Below are 14,300 nucleotides of genomic sequence, written 5' to 3' on the forward strand. Positions count from 1 at the left end.
GAAGATGCCGGTAAACCACGAGCCACATGGCAAGGTATAGATTTATGGAAATGGATTAATTTAAGCTATAAGAACAGTTAGCAAGAAGCCTACCACAGCCATACAGTTTATAAACAATATAAATCTCTGTGTTTACTTGGTTGGGTCTGAGCGGCTGTGGGACTGGCAGGTGACAAAGATTTGTCCTGACTGTGGGCAAGGCAGGAAAACTCTAGCTCCATTTCCCTTTATATTTTCACAACTTATAATCCCCAAATCTGTCCCTAAATTTAATACTGACTTTAGTAAAAGAAATTTGTTAAATTAATACTTCTAGGTAATTCCAAAAATACCAGTCCCATGTTTGGACTTGAAGTGATGATTTTTTTTATCTTTTCAGTTATTAGATTTGAGAGTTTTGAATCTTGCACAAAGTGTTTTGATTTTATCCCCCTCCCCAAACTCCTTCCAGATTCAGCCCACTTCTCTGCCCAACCAACTTCACATTCTATTTTCTTTTCTAACCCTTCAAGACCAATTTATGCTGTCCCAAACATCTTAGATGTGTATGTGGTCTTTCTCTAAAGCACAGTCAACTCACCCGTTTCTAAGAAACTGAGTCTTCCTTTTCCAACCTCAAACAATTGCTTTACCATGTTGAGACTGATCTGGCTTAGGTTTGCAACTTCTATCAGTTTGTCTGTTAAAGTGACCTGCTCTGGCTAGAGGACACTGTTTTCTTCTAGTAACTTTTTTTTTTTTTTAATTTTCTTACAGTCCTCTACCAACTCTGGCCTCAGAACCTGCTCTGCAAGGATCCTTTAGCCTGGGGTCAGGGATGTGGTGTATACATTCCCTCAGGATGAAATTCTGCAGTCTCAGACCTTCTGCCCTTTTGTCACATCTGGGTCTCTGGATTAATCACTTTCTGCTGCAAATAGAAACTTCTCAGATGAGGGTTAAGAGATGCATTTATGTGGTAGGTGTTTGTGGAAAGACATACCAGCTCTATTTTCAGTAATCTGGAGTTTTGTAACTTTAAATGCCCTGCCATGGACTTTCAAAGAAAATACAAAATCTACGACTAATATAAATGCCAGTTGGATGGATGACTTAGGCAACCTCTATTCACCAGGAGACACAATATAACAATATAACCTATTGATGTTAAATTAATGAATGAATGAGCTAGTGGAATTATGAATGGACATTCCCAAAGAGTTCCTATAAATAAACCTAAAAATCTTCCCTTAGCACATAAAAAATTACAACCCATAAAGGTTTAAAAAATAGTGTTATGTATTTTTCTTCTCCTAATGGTGAATTTTATGATAGCAAAATTTATAGTAATAATTCTCAACATGCAATATTCTAGGAAACGTTCCACTTTAAGTCTTTAAAAGTTCTTGTGTGCTGGAAGAGCTGGGAACTATTGCAACTGATTTTCTTGCAGTGGTGCAGTATGAATGGTCTTTTTCTGAGTGGTGTTTCCATCACATGGATTGAATTTTAAACTATTTTTTCAATGACCAATCAGACATTATAAAATAGTTATGCTACTGACTTGGTATGTGTTCAATGTCAAGCCACGTTTTTCCATTGACAGCTTGAAAAGGCTGTAAAACCATTAAAACTTAAACTGTGGTTCAAAGGGAGTTTCAGCACTTCGGCTGCTTTTAATTTTCTCTCTCCAGTGAACACCTGCCTTTCCTTGAGGATTAAACCAATGTGCAACTGGTTGGATTTTGTTGGTACTCCAGGTAAAATTAGGAAAATATTAACTATTTGAACCGAGGAAAGCACAAGGGGGACTATTTTATAGTTGTATTTTACATACTTATAAACATCAACTTGTAAAATACTATTCATTAAAATAATATGTATCTAATTTCCTAAGGTAACGGATTATTATTTTAAATGACTGGCTGTACTGAATCTAGTGTTAGAGATTGTAGAGGAGCTTTGATATTAATTGCTAATTTTCACACACTGGATTGAATGCTAATTCTCTTAAAGCCCAGCACTGTATTTTCTGCTTTGGAACACAGCAGCTCTAGGGAGTCCCACACACATACTGCACTTGATCAACAACTATTGTATAAAAATACAGCTTCAGGCTCACCCATTTCTTTGCATCATAACTTTTGGACACTGACTTAGTGTCAGGTACTCTTAGCACTTGACACCAAAACAGAGAATCTTATCTTCAAGAGCACAGACGTGACGGAGAGAAAACAAATGACGTGTAGATCAGATATGGAGAGTGAACGTGTGTGGAAACAGTCATGTGTGCAAACGGAATAGGCTCTCATCACTGACTACACACAGACTATTTCTGGAAGATTTTAATGTAATAATAGACTCTCTGATACATGCATACAATGTATTTTAGTGTGTTTACCCCCATCAATCCATTACTCCCATACTCTCTCTTGTTAGTTGCTGTCATTGCCCATCAAATTCAATTTTTGTTGTCCATATAGTCACAAGTATGGGGCCATTCACTGTAGGTGGTTTACTTACTAGGGGATATACCCGTTTAAAAAAAAAACTCTCTTTCTCTGTCTCTGTCTCTGTCTCTGTCTGTCTGTCTGTCTGTCTCTGTTTCTGCCTCTCTCTCTCTCTGTCTCTCTCTCCTCTCTAGAGTTAACCAAATGTCCATAGTGCTTCTGTCTCATCAGGAAGATACTGTTTAGCTTCTGTTTTCCCAAACCACTGGCTCTTACAATCTTTGAACTGCCTCTTCCACATTAGACCCCAAGCCTTGGGGAATGGGAGATACAGAAATATCATTTGTGCCTGAGTACTCCACAGATACTTACTCACTGCTCTTTGTAAATTTTTACACTGATTGCCTTCTATCCCACAAAGAAGCTTATCTGATGAGGTCTAAGAGCTGCAGTGATCTGTGAGTAGGATAGATAAATTCAGAATTAGATGTATGTCTATTTAGCAAAACAATAGCAGTAGGTTTAGCCTTGTAGCCTATGATGTCCCACCCAGCACAAGCTCTTGGCAAGATTTATAGTAGTGGGTGTGCATTTTCTTCTATGGAGTGGATCACAAGTACACTTACTTAGAAAGTGTTGATTATCCCCACAACATATGTATATTCATGGGTACATCTTGCTATGCTGGCCATCACTGTATCTCATAGGACTCATAGTTGGGTAGATATCTTTTCCAGAAGTCTGCACAGCATTCTCTGGAACTATGAAAGCTAGCCAGCAGTGCTGAAGCTTCTTGGTCAGTAACAACTTGGTTTTTCCGTGTCCTGTGAACAAAGTATGTAGTGTTATCAGCAATAAAGCTTTACCATCACGTTCGGATTGTCAACCAAGAATAATGACATTATATATTGCTTTGAAGGTCTCTGCAATACCTGTGACCAACAATTCAAGGGTAAGTATTCTATACTTGGCATAGGACTTTTTGTTAGCTAACCTATAATTTCTGGGAGAAGCATTATCCCCTGTGTATGGTAGCTCCAATTAAACTCTTTAAACTCTTTGAAATTATATATATATATATATATATATATATATATATATATATGTGTGTGTGTGTGTGTGTGTGTGTGTGTGTGAGAGAGAGAGAGAGAGAGAGAGAGAGAGAGAAATGTATATACATCATAGTATATATCATATAAAATGGTTAGTTTCCATGTGGCTTTTTCAAACATCCTTAGTGTTATTATCCCTCCCACACATCCTCTTCCACCCTACTCTTCGACCTCCCTCCTGATTATTTCCCTTTATATTGTCATAGAATTGTATCTTTAAGTTCATCCTCTCTATTCCTTTTATAACAACTTTTCTCTCAACTTATGAGATGAACTTTCACTGATTCCACACATCAGTGAACTTTTTTATTTGTTATTCTGTGGCTGCCTTAGCTCATGTCACTAAAAACTTCCTTCTCAAGGTTGTTCCATAGTGTTGCAAATGATAGAATTCCATCCTTTTTATTACAGAATAGTATTCTATTGCACATGAGTATGTGTGGATGAGGTTTATTTTTCTTGTTGTTGCTGATAAACACCATAATCAAAAACTACTTGAGGAGGGAATGGTTTGATTGGCTTACACACTATGTTCATTATTTGAGCTAAGGTGAGAACTCAGCAGAAGCTGGAAGCATAAATCATGAAGGAAATCTTCTTGCTGCCATGTTCCTTCTGGCTTGCTCAGCTAGTTTTCTTGCACAGTTCAGTCACACATGATTACCTATGATACTGCCTGCCCACTGTAGGTTGAGCCTTCCTACATCAATTAGTATTTAAAAAAAATCCTCACATACATGAGCAATTCTTCAGCTGAGGTTCTATCTTCCTATAAGACTCTAGGTTTGTGGTAAGTTGAAAGTTAAAACTAATTTTGAATACACATATCTGAGCACATAATATACTTTTCCTGTTCACTGTTGACACAAGAAGTTTCTGAATGGGCAAGATGCTGCAGTTGCATGGAAAGAATTCTATTATCTCACAGAACAGCAGTAGGACAGCAATGTATTACATTCTTTAAGATACTGAAAGGAGAGGATCAGGGATATTCTATTCACAAGGAGATGGAAAGTGCTAAAATTTGTGAAAATGCCAATTAACTTAGTTTGATGATTACTTTATGCCTACCTGTAGTGAAACATTAAATAATACCCATTAAATATGTATAATCATGTCAAAAAAAGCAAAATAAGACTGATGTACCACATATGAACAGCCAAACAGCAGTTGCACATGCACTTAAAAAAAAAAAAAAGACAGCCAGATGTGTTTTCTGTTCTTTTGTTGGTATCATTTAGATTGTGAAGATTATTATGAAGAGGAATTAAAAATGCAAATGTATGTTTAGAAGATAGATTTGGTAAGACTTGAAAAAGTCATTGCATTTTATACCTAAAAGAAAATGGATGCTGGGCGGTGGTGGCACATGCTTTAATCCCAGTACTCAGGAGGCAGAATCAGGCAGATCTCTGTGAGTTTGAGACCAGCCTGATCTACAGAGCATGAAACCTCTGTCTCTAAAAAACCAAAAAAAAAAAAAAAAAAGAAAGAAAGAAAGAAAGGAAAAGAAAATGGAAGATTCTAGAATAAATTATTTATTAGAAGAATTCATATATGTCTAAGAACAATGTGAAACACTGGTTATTTGTCAGGAATCTAAATTAGGCTTGTGATTTAAAAATCTATTGGGTATAAACATATCAATATTTTAAAATTATTTTGGACATTACGTTTAAGCTGTTAGAAAGTGCCAAGTCATTATATTTTACACCACCAAGATTTCTTATGAGTGTTATTTAAGTAGCAATTATCCTTCCTTGGATATTTTCATTTAATGATGAACAGATCTTGGATTCATTGGTAGACTATTGATTTTTCCCTTTCATATATTAGTTTCCAAAGCTTCATATTCCATACTTTTTATCATTCATATCACATACAGTTATGTGTTGGCTTATTTTAGCAGCACATACATAGTGGAATTAGTATGTTTTATTAAAAAATATAGCAACATTTCTGAATTATATGTTTGAAATCCAGTACAATATGGTGTGCCTAACATATTTCACAAATTGGACATTGAAACTGGAAGTTTCAAGCCAAAGTTTACTTAATGCCTACAGGCCAATTAAAATATATATAATGATATCATTTCCATATCTCCAGGAATGATTAATAAAGGAATATTGAAGTTTACTAAAGTACTAATTATGCTTTCAATTCATCAGATTTAATCATAGCATGAGTCAAGTCAAATATTTTAGTGACTTGTTAAATGTATTCAAATAATGCTCCTTGTAGACTTCAGTTAGAGGACCTGTGAGATGCAGAGCAGGACTAAGACAGTGAGCATCTCCCCCAGGCACTCACTACCCCATTTGCCAGACCTGTGCTTCAGCATGTTGTCACATCTGTAACGCCTGCCTCAGGGACTATGTCGACTTTGCAGACAAAGACACCAAGGCACTATAAAATGAAATAACTTCTCTAAGTTGATGGGAGCAGTTCAGTCGGTTATGGGGGTTCCCTACCTAAGCATTCTCACCTGCTCTTGGGTCATTTTCTCCTAGTTTTCCCAAACTGTTGCTCCCTGGTGAGACTCTATGGAGATATGGCATGCAGACTAAAACAGCCTGACAGAAACATTTGATTTCACTTTATTGGTTATAAGCATTCTAAGTCCTTAAGTGAAAGCAGAAAATCACTCATTTGTTAAGGGTTAGGCTCACAACCAAAACACAGTGGGTGTTGGGGGAGGGGAGGGTGTCTGACTCTTTTGCCTGCTCTTGGAACCCTTTTCCTTCTTCTGGGTAGCCTCATCCAGTCCAGTCTTGATATGAGTTTTTTTCGTTTGTTTGCTTGGTTGGTTTTTTGTTTTCGAGACAGGGTTACTCTGTGTCGTTTTGGTGTCTGTCCTGGATCTCACTCTGTAGACCAGGCTGGCCTCGAACTCACAGAGATCCACCTGCCTCTGCCTCCCGAGTGCTGGGATTAAGGCGTGTGCCACCACTGCCCGGCTGATATGAGGGTTTATGCCTAGTCTTACTGTATTTTGTCATGCCATGTTCAGCTGATATCTTGGGAGACCTGTTCTTTTCTGAAGAGAAATTGAGGAGGAGTGGATCTTGGAGAGAGAATAGTGAGACAGGGTCTGGGAGGAGTGTATGAAGGGAAGGATGTGGTAGGGATGTAATGTATGAGAGAATAAATTTTTAAAAAGTATTAAAACAGAAAGTTGCAAATTGCAATTTAGACATTGGATGGGTTATACAATTGTCTCTGAGATCTATGGGAACTTGGACAACCACTGATTAAATCTTCTATTAGGAAGTTGACAGTGGCATATTTCTGAATATGAAGGTATTTCTTTAGGAACACTAGATAATATATGCAGATGTTTAGAGGAATATGCACTTGATGCTTCTTGGGAAAGGCAAGTGCTGTATTCAGTCTTGCAGAATTTAGAAAGCATGAAAAAAACAGAGAGGAAATCAGAGGAAGGGTCATCTTGTGTTTCCAACCTGCGCCATATAATGAGGGTAGACATATTCCCATCTAATGAAAAAGGCCCAGAGTGCCCACGAAAGTCTGTGGAGATGTGACTGAGTTAAGCTAGAGTGTAACTCTTTTTCTGATATGAATATTTGTTTTCTTTCTATAGAGGCTTATAGATATAATCATTCCTATAAAGTTTGAGATCAACTTCCTATGTCAAATAAACATTGCTGAGGACTCATGCAATCCATATGAAACCATTTGTATCCCTGACTACCAATTATGCCTAAATCTGCAGTCACTTGTGATAAATAAACTGAATGATATGACTAGCCCTTTCATTTACTTTATGTAATGTATCAATTTAAGAACATGCTTAGAAATTAGTATAGAAGTGATGCATGACTGAAAAATGTCATTATGCCCACTCTCTCCTTTTATGAAATATTTTCATTTATTGTATTGGGATGACTATGGGCCTTCCTAAAGATAAGAATGTGACTGTATTTGGAAACGTGGTGATTGCAGGGGAGGTCATACTGCAGTGGACTGTGAATCCAGCACAAATGATCTTTTAATGTGAAGGAAGACACAATGAACAATGCCAAGTGCTGACAGGGCAGGAAAGCAAGGAGCAGGAAAGATAGTCAGCAGCCCCAGATGACCAGAGAGGCAAAACCCAGACCAAAATAAAACCAGTCTCTCCCCAAAGTCGTAGGAGGGAGATATCCTCCTGACACCTCGTTTTCAAAACTGTGCACTCCAGACTGTTGAAGGAATGCATGATTTAATATAAAGAATTTACTATAAAGAATCAGCCCCCTCAATGTGTTTCTTCTTCGTATGGCTCATCCACATCAGTGTCCAGAGTTCCCACTGAAATTCTGGGGACTTTTCCAAGGAACATCCCAAAAATAGCACAGAATCTCATCCCTTTTAGACCCAGGTTGTGAAATCTGTTAAACCTGAGACACAGGTTGTTAAACATATGCTTAATTCTTTCACTCAGCATTTACCTCAGTTCTTACCATATTAGTTTATAAATACTAGGACAATTCTTGATATCTCTTAAAAGCATATATATATAGGCTTGAATGCACAATTTATTCTTTCCATTCTCTATTTTTAGATAATCTTTAAAAGACTCTTTAAGCAACCTCAACAATTTAGACATTCAAACATTTTGAGGTTGATTCCTGGGGTGGGCCCAGTTGAAATTATGCTAAATTTCTCTATTTACCCTCACTTTACTATGAAGTTTCTATGACTATCAAAATACTTACATTAATTGAATGTTTTTTCTTGTTAATCTCATGCCTTTCTGAATTATCATTAACACATAATTTGTGTGAAAGAGAGGATCTTTTGTAAAATCTGTGACCAACAAATACTTTTCGAGATCCATCTTTAAAAACTGCCTGTTAAACATTTTATGGAGAACTTAATGAGACAGCTTTTTAGTTGACTATTATTACTAAGTTCTTATTGGCCACATGCTTGGTGCTGATGTTTTATTGTACTATTATATATTATTAAATTTACTAACATTTATTATTGATTTTATTTATTGAGTACATTTTTCATTTCAAATGTATAGGAGAATAGTGTGCTTCAAATTCATTTACCCTTCAATTTTGAGGGCAAATATAGAAATATGCATGATAAATGAATAAAGTAATAGAGGCAACATATTTCATTAGTATCAAAGTGATGGTTATTTAAAGTTTGACAATAGTATCCCAATATACAGAGTGATAGAATCTGCTTGCTTTAAAGTTCTTACTCTTCTCTCTTCATCCATAGAATACAGGACATTCTGTCTTCCTATCTATCCATCCTCTATCTGTCTATCTATCTATCTATCTATCTATCTATCTATCTATCTATCTACCCACCCACCTATCCATCCATCTGTCTACCTATCTACTATGTAGATGCCTCAGTTAATGTCACTATATATGACTACTAAAATTATTATTTTATATATAATTTATGTTTTTTAAAACTTTAACAATTATATATTGAACAGTATTAAGCCTAAACATTTACTAAGTGATAGCAATTTAGAATGAGTTCCTTTCATTTTTTCAATTTAAATTTCTTAAATATTGTATCTTTCTTAGAAAAAATAACAGCAGAACCAATTCACTTTGATTATCCCTAAGCCAGCTGCATTTTATTTGGCTCTGGTGATCCATATTGCAACTCTTCCTCCCTATCAGTGTCTCTTGCTTGTTGGTTATATAATTCCCCATTTCTTTGCTCATTTCTAATCTCCTCAAATATTGCTATGCTAATGGAAACCCTTTATCACCATTTTCTGGGACCTCTCTTTGTACTGAGCCTTCAAACTGCCATGTTTATCTGGCTGTCATTTCTCTAAACTCATTTTTCTGACAAACCTCTATTATGTTTTTTCTCTTTCCTTTAAAAATTTTTTCTCCCTACTGTTTGGGACTACCTAAATGATGAAGGAAGGTTCCACGTTGTTGCTCTTTATAAAGCTCCAAGCGCTTATCTATAACCACAGTCCCAGGTATTACCTGACATCTAAGCTTTTTATCCTCACTTCTAATGGAGGATGTGAATAGACAGATACATTTCAGCGTTCAGGTCCAATGCATGTTTTATTTAATTCTCATCACCTTCCCCTCTTGATCATCCTTGTCAGTGTGTCCAGGTCTATCCAAAACAATAAGCTTTCTTAGTGGGGAAGTGCTGTGCGAGCATACACAACTCCTTCTTAATTTAAAAACATAATCATTTAACAATTTACATATTTGCTGCTCTAATCAACAGTCCCTCTAAATGATAGTCTGAAGATTCTTGAAGTTGCTTTATCTTTAGAACCCTGCAGTTCTGTTAGTAATCTCTCTCCCTGCTTGCTTCCCTTCTTCCTCTCCTCTGTCCCCCTCTCTGCATCCCTACTCTCTTCCTTTCTTTCTCCCCTCCCTTTTTATTGTTATCTACCTCCTTCCTGTGTGTACATCTTGCCAGCCCGATAAGCCATCTGTTTTCTTAGAAGAAGAATCTGACCACATTTATAAAATAGTATATTGAACTGAACATTACTTCTCAGCTTTTCCATGAAAATTTTATCAGGGTTTATTTTGTCAAATTATCTGATGATTATCATTCTTAACAAAGGTAATTTTTTCTTTAGTAGTTAATATTGATGTAACCAACCGTCTTATTAAATAAGAAACACAGAAACAATGTAAAAGAGAAAGCCGAGAGGTCAGAGCTCAGAGCTAAAATCTCACCCTTCCGTCTGCGGTGTCCCAGCTTCCCGAAAGAGAACTACTTCCTGTCTGTAAGTCGATTTTCCAGTCATTCTGCCTTCTCATTGGTTGTAAACCCAAACACGTGACTGCCTCATCACTGTCTGAATGTACAGCCCCCTAGGTCTTAAAGGCATATGTCTCCAATGCTGGCTGTATCCCTGAACACATAGAGATCTATGGGATTAAAGGCGTGTGCCACCACCGCCACACTCTGTCTATGGCTCTAATAGCTCTGACCCCCGGACAACTTTATTTATTAACATACAATCAAAATCACATTTCAGTACAATTAGATTACCACCACAAGTTAAAGCTAACATAAAGAGCACAAAGGTTTTGGTAATTATTTTATGTAAAATGTATATCCCAAATAAACTAATGACCTCTGATGGGGAAAGTTAAACCAGCAGAAACCAGTTGTAGCAACCATCATTGGTCATTTGGTTTAGAGAAGACCAATGTGTGACCAAATGCTGGCAGATGTGGGAATCTGCATACTTTAATCCTACAGAAGCAAACATAGATCGTCCTGATTTTACAAGCACACGGAGGTGTACATTCAATGTCAGGTGTCTTTGTCTTCCTCATTCTCCAATTTATCTTTAAGATTAGATTGCTCTCTGACACTTGAGCTCACTAATTTACTAAACTGGGCAGTGAACAGCTCTAGGATCCTCCTGTCTCTACCCACAATGTAAGGATCCCAGGCCTGTGCTACCACGCCCAGGTGCTTACTGAGCTCTGCTGGCTAATTCTAGGCCTGTGATACCACAGCCAGGTATTTTTGGGAATGCTAGGGTCTAACACTCACACTTGCAGAGCAAATCTTTCTCCTTTACCCACTAAGCCATCTCAGCACACACACACACACACACACACACACACACACACACACACACACACACGCACACACCCTGCATTTTAATTTTAAAAATCATATTACCAAAGACACCTTGATAAAATTTTCACTTCTATTAAACATATTAGTGAATACAAATGATTTATATGTATGTTGTCTTTCTGATAAAGTAGTCATTGATGTTCAACAATGAAAAAATAGCTTTGACTCAAGTTTTGAAAAAAACATTTTGTTTTATGGCACACGACTACAACTATTTTAAGGCTATTTAATTGCCATATTTTCTAATGTTAAAAAGAAGTAGTCATGGATATTTGTGATAAACACCACTTCCTCTGAAGTCTGCATAATCTCAAATGCTGACCTATTGGCACAAGCAATCTTTTTTACTCAATCTACTTATTCAGATTCTAATCTTCTCCAGAAAAATCCTAACAAGCACATTTAAACAATGTTTCACCAGTCATCAGTAGATTTCTCAGTGAAGTTAAGTCCTCACACAAAATTCACTGTCACATACCCATCCTCTACCACCAATTTTGCCACATGCATCTTGATAAACCATTTTCCATCCCCAAATAAAACCAAATAGCAAAGTCATAAATCTGTCTAAGTGACAAAACTCTCTTAATTAAATTGACAATACAGGTTGGACATGGTGATGGACACCTGTAATCTCGACATTCAATGGATAGAGAAGGGAATTCACGAGTTCTAGGCCAACTTGGACCACATGGTGAATTCTTTGCCAGCCTGTGTTACATAAGATCCTGTTTAAACAAACAAACAGAAAACATCAAAATACACGAGTGTTCTTCATGAAGAAAGAGTAATTTCCTTGTATGATGTTTGTTTTTCTAATAATTAGTAAATTAAATCCTCATATAAAGTGAATAGTAGCTGATTATTCTATAAGAGCCAAATATCTAAGTTCCATGAAAGGAAAAGGAAAGTGGATAAACGTTCATGTTGATGATACAGCATACATACAACAAAATAAAGAGGAAATGTTCCTCAGTCACAATTACAGTGCTTATTTCTGTATCTTGCACTTCCAGCTCATATCTACCGCCCATTCTGTAGTCCATTTTCCTTCTATAAGCACCTCACGTGGTCAGTTTTTGACTCTGTCTTCCTTTAGTCCTCCATCTGTGACCGTATTCATGCTAATTTTCCGCTGACCTTGATCAAAAGGCATGGGTGTATCAAGAGCTGTTCAAAGGAATCTCCTATATTTTGGACATACTCTTCTTTACTTCTACGTTGGGTAGTCTGATTTCTCTTCCAATAATTCGAATCAATCTCCCCAGCCAGTACCATAACTTACTTCTTTGTCTGTTGACCCAAATACATGAGAAGTCCAATAGACTGAGTGGTCATGGTGGTCTGTTCAGAAGAATAATTGTATTTTCTGGAAGAAGTGCTTTCCCCACCGAAACTAATGCCTCTAAGGCCAGCATAGCATAAATGCATGGGGATAGGACACAAAAACTTTGCTAATGGGTTGCTAGAGGTAATGGTAAAAATGTCATTCTCATTTTGGGGCTTTAATTCTAGAACCACTGAAGTTTTGCTGTAAAAGAAATAGTGACTCATGCTGGATGCTGATTGGAAGGAACTCTTTGAGAAACTTGTCAGCCCTGAAAAGTCTTGATACACATAGGTGAAATCATCACAGAGTATCCAAAATGCCCTTCCAGCATTTAACCAAACCAGTTTAATCCAGATGTCAGAAAATGCAGTAAGGCCAGAGAATCCCATTGCTACACTTCTCTTTCTTTAGCTTCTGAACACTTCTTTGTAATTAATAATCTTTCTTTGAAAATAAAGAAAACTTTTATCAATGAACTCTAAATGTCTATATATGCAGGTGGCCTTATTTCATTTTATATTGGTTTGAACGTGTGTATGTCCAGGCAGTGTTAGTTCACTTTATATTGGCATAATGAGTGTATGTGCATGTAGTGTTTGCTCATTTTATACTGGTGTGATGAAACAGGTGAGATAGACTAGCTTTATTAACAGAAGTGGTTGATGTCAGTCAAATTTTGGAAGTTCAAGGGCATGATACTGACATCAGCTGAGTTCTGATAAGGGCCCTCTTTGTTCTGTCCTATCACAGAAGCAACAGGAGAGAGGAAGAGATCACATCTTTAAAGATGAACTTGGTGTCTCACAGTCCTCTCCAAACATATGTCTACTTCACCTAAGGACCTTTCACTAAGTTCAAGCTCATACTGGTTCCACATGGTTCTGCTACTTCTCAGCTCTATCACTATGAGAAACAAATCTACAACACAGGAATTACACCCATAGCATAGCGCAAGTCTAAGACTTTCTTTTGTTTGTACATGTCTGTGCATTTCTACTACATCAGTGTGTATATTCTCGTTGTGTTGAGAGAATGTTAATATCCAGAAATCAGTAGCAGTACTAAGAGAAAGAGGAGCAGTAGAAAGATGAGGAGAACAGAATAGCAGGAAGATAAATAAATAGATAGATAGATAGATAGATAGATAGATAGATAGATAGATGATAGATAGATAGATAGATAGATAGATAGATAGATAGATAGATAGATAGAGAGGTGGGGGAGTGAAGGAAAGATGGGAGGAGTTTCTTTGCTACATGAATGTGAAATCATATTTTATGACATATTCAGCTTTTATAAAAGAACATTATTGTTATGCATTAGCAAGTTGAATTTACTTATTTTTGCATTGTTAGGTTAGCTGAATGCATTTTGCACATGGTATCAATCTGATAAAAAAAAAGGTAGCACTGGGTTTTCTTTGAGATTTCATAAAATAATCTCAGTTCTGAAACTCATTAAGATTATAGTTTAACTTGACAACAGCTCATACCTCTTAGGCAATGGGAGCTGTCACATGAGACTGAATTTCTCCTTGTCATAACTTCATACAGCAACACCTTCTACCCCTTTGACCCCACTAAAGATCAAGCCCTACCTTTGCAAAATGGTGTGGGACAAGATTCCTTACTCAACCTCTATTTTCACATACGGGAGAAGTGGTTTCAAATTTACCATAATTCAAAACATGAAGGGCTAAATTTGTCCAAGACAACACCTTGGTTTTTAATGCAGACCCCATGAAGCAGCCCATGCAGCCTCTGAGCCTTGAGTACAATGTACTCCATATGCTTCAGCTGACTGCAC

This window comes from Peromyscus leucopus, chromosome 14 (genome assembly GCF_004664715.2).
Source record: "Peromyscus leucopus breed LL Stock chromosome 14, UCI_PerLeu_2.1, whole genome shotgun sequence".
Lineage (NCBI taxonomy): Eukaryota > Metazoa > Chordata > Mammalia > Rodentia > Cricetidae > Peromyscus > Peromyscus leucopus.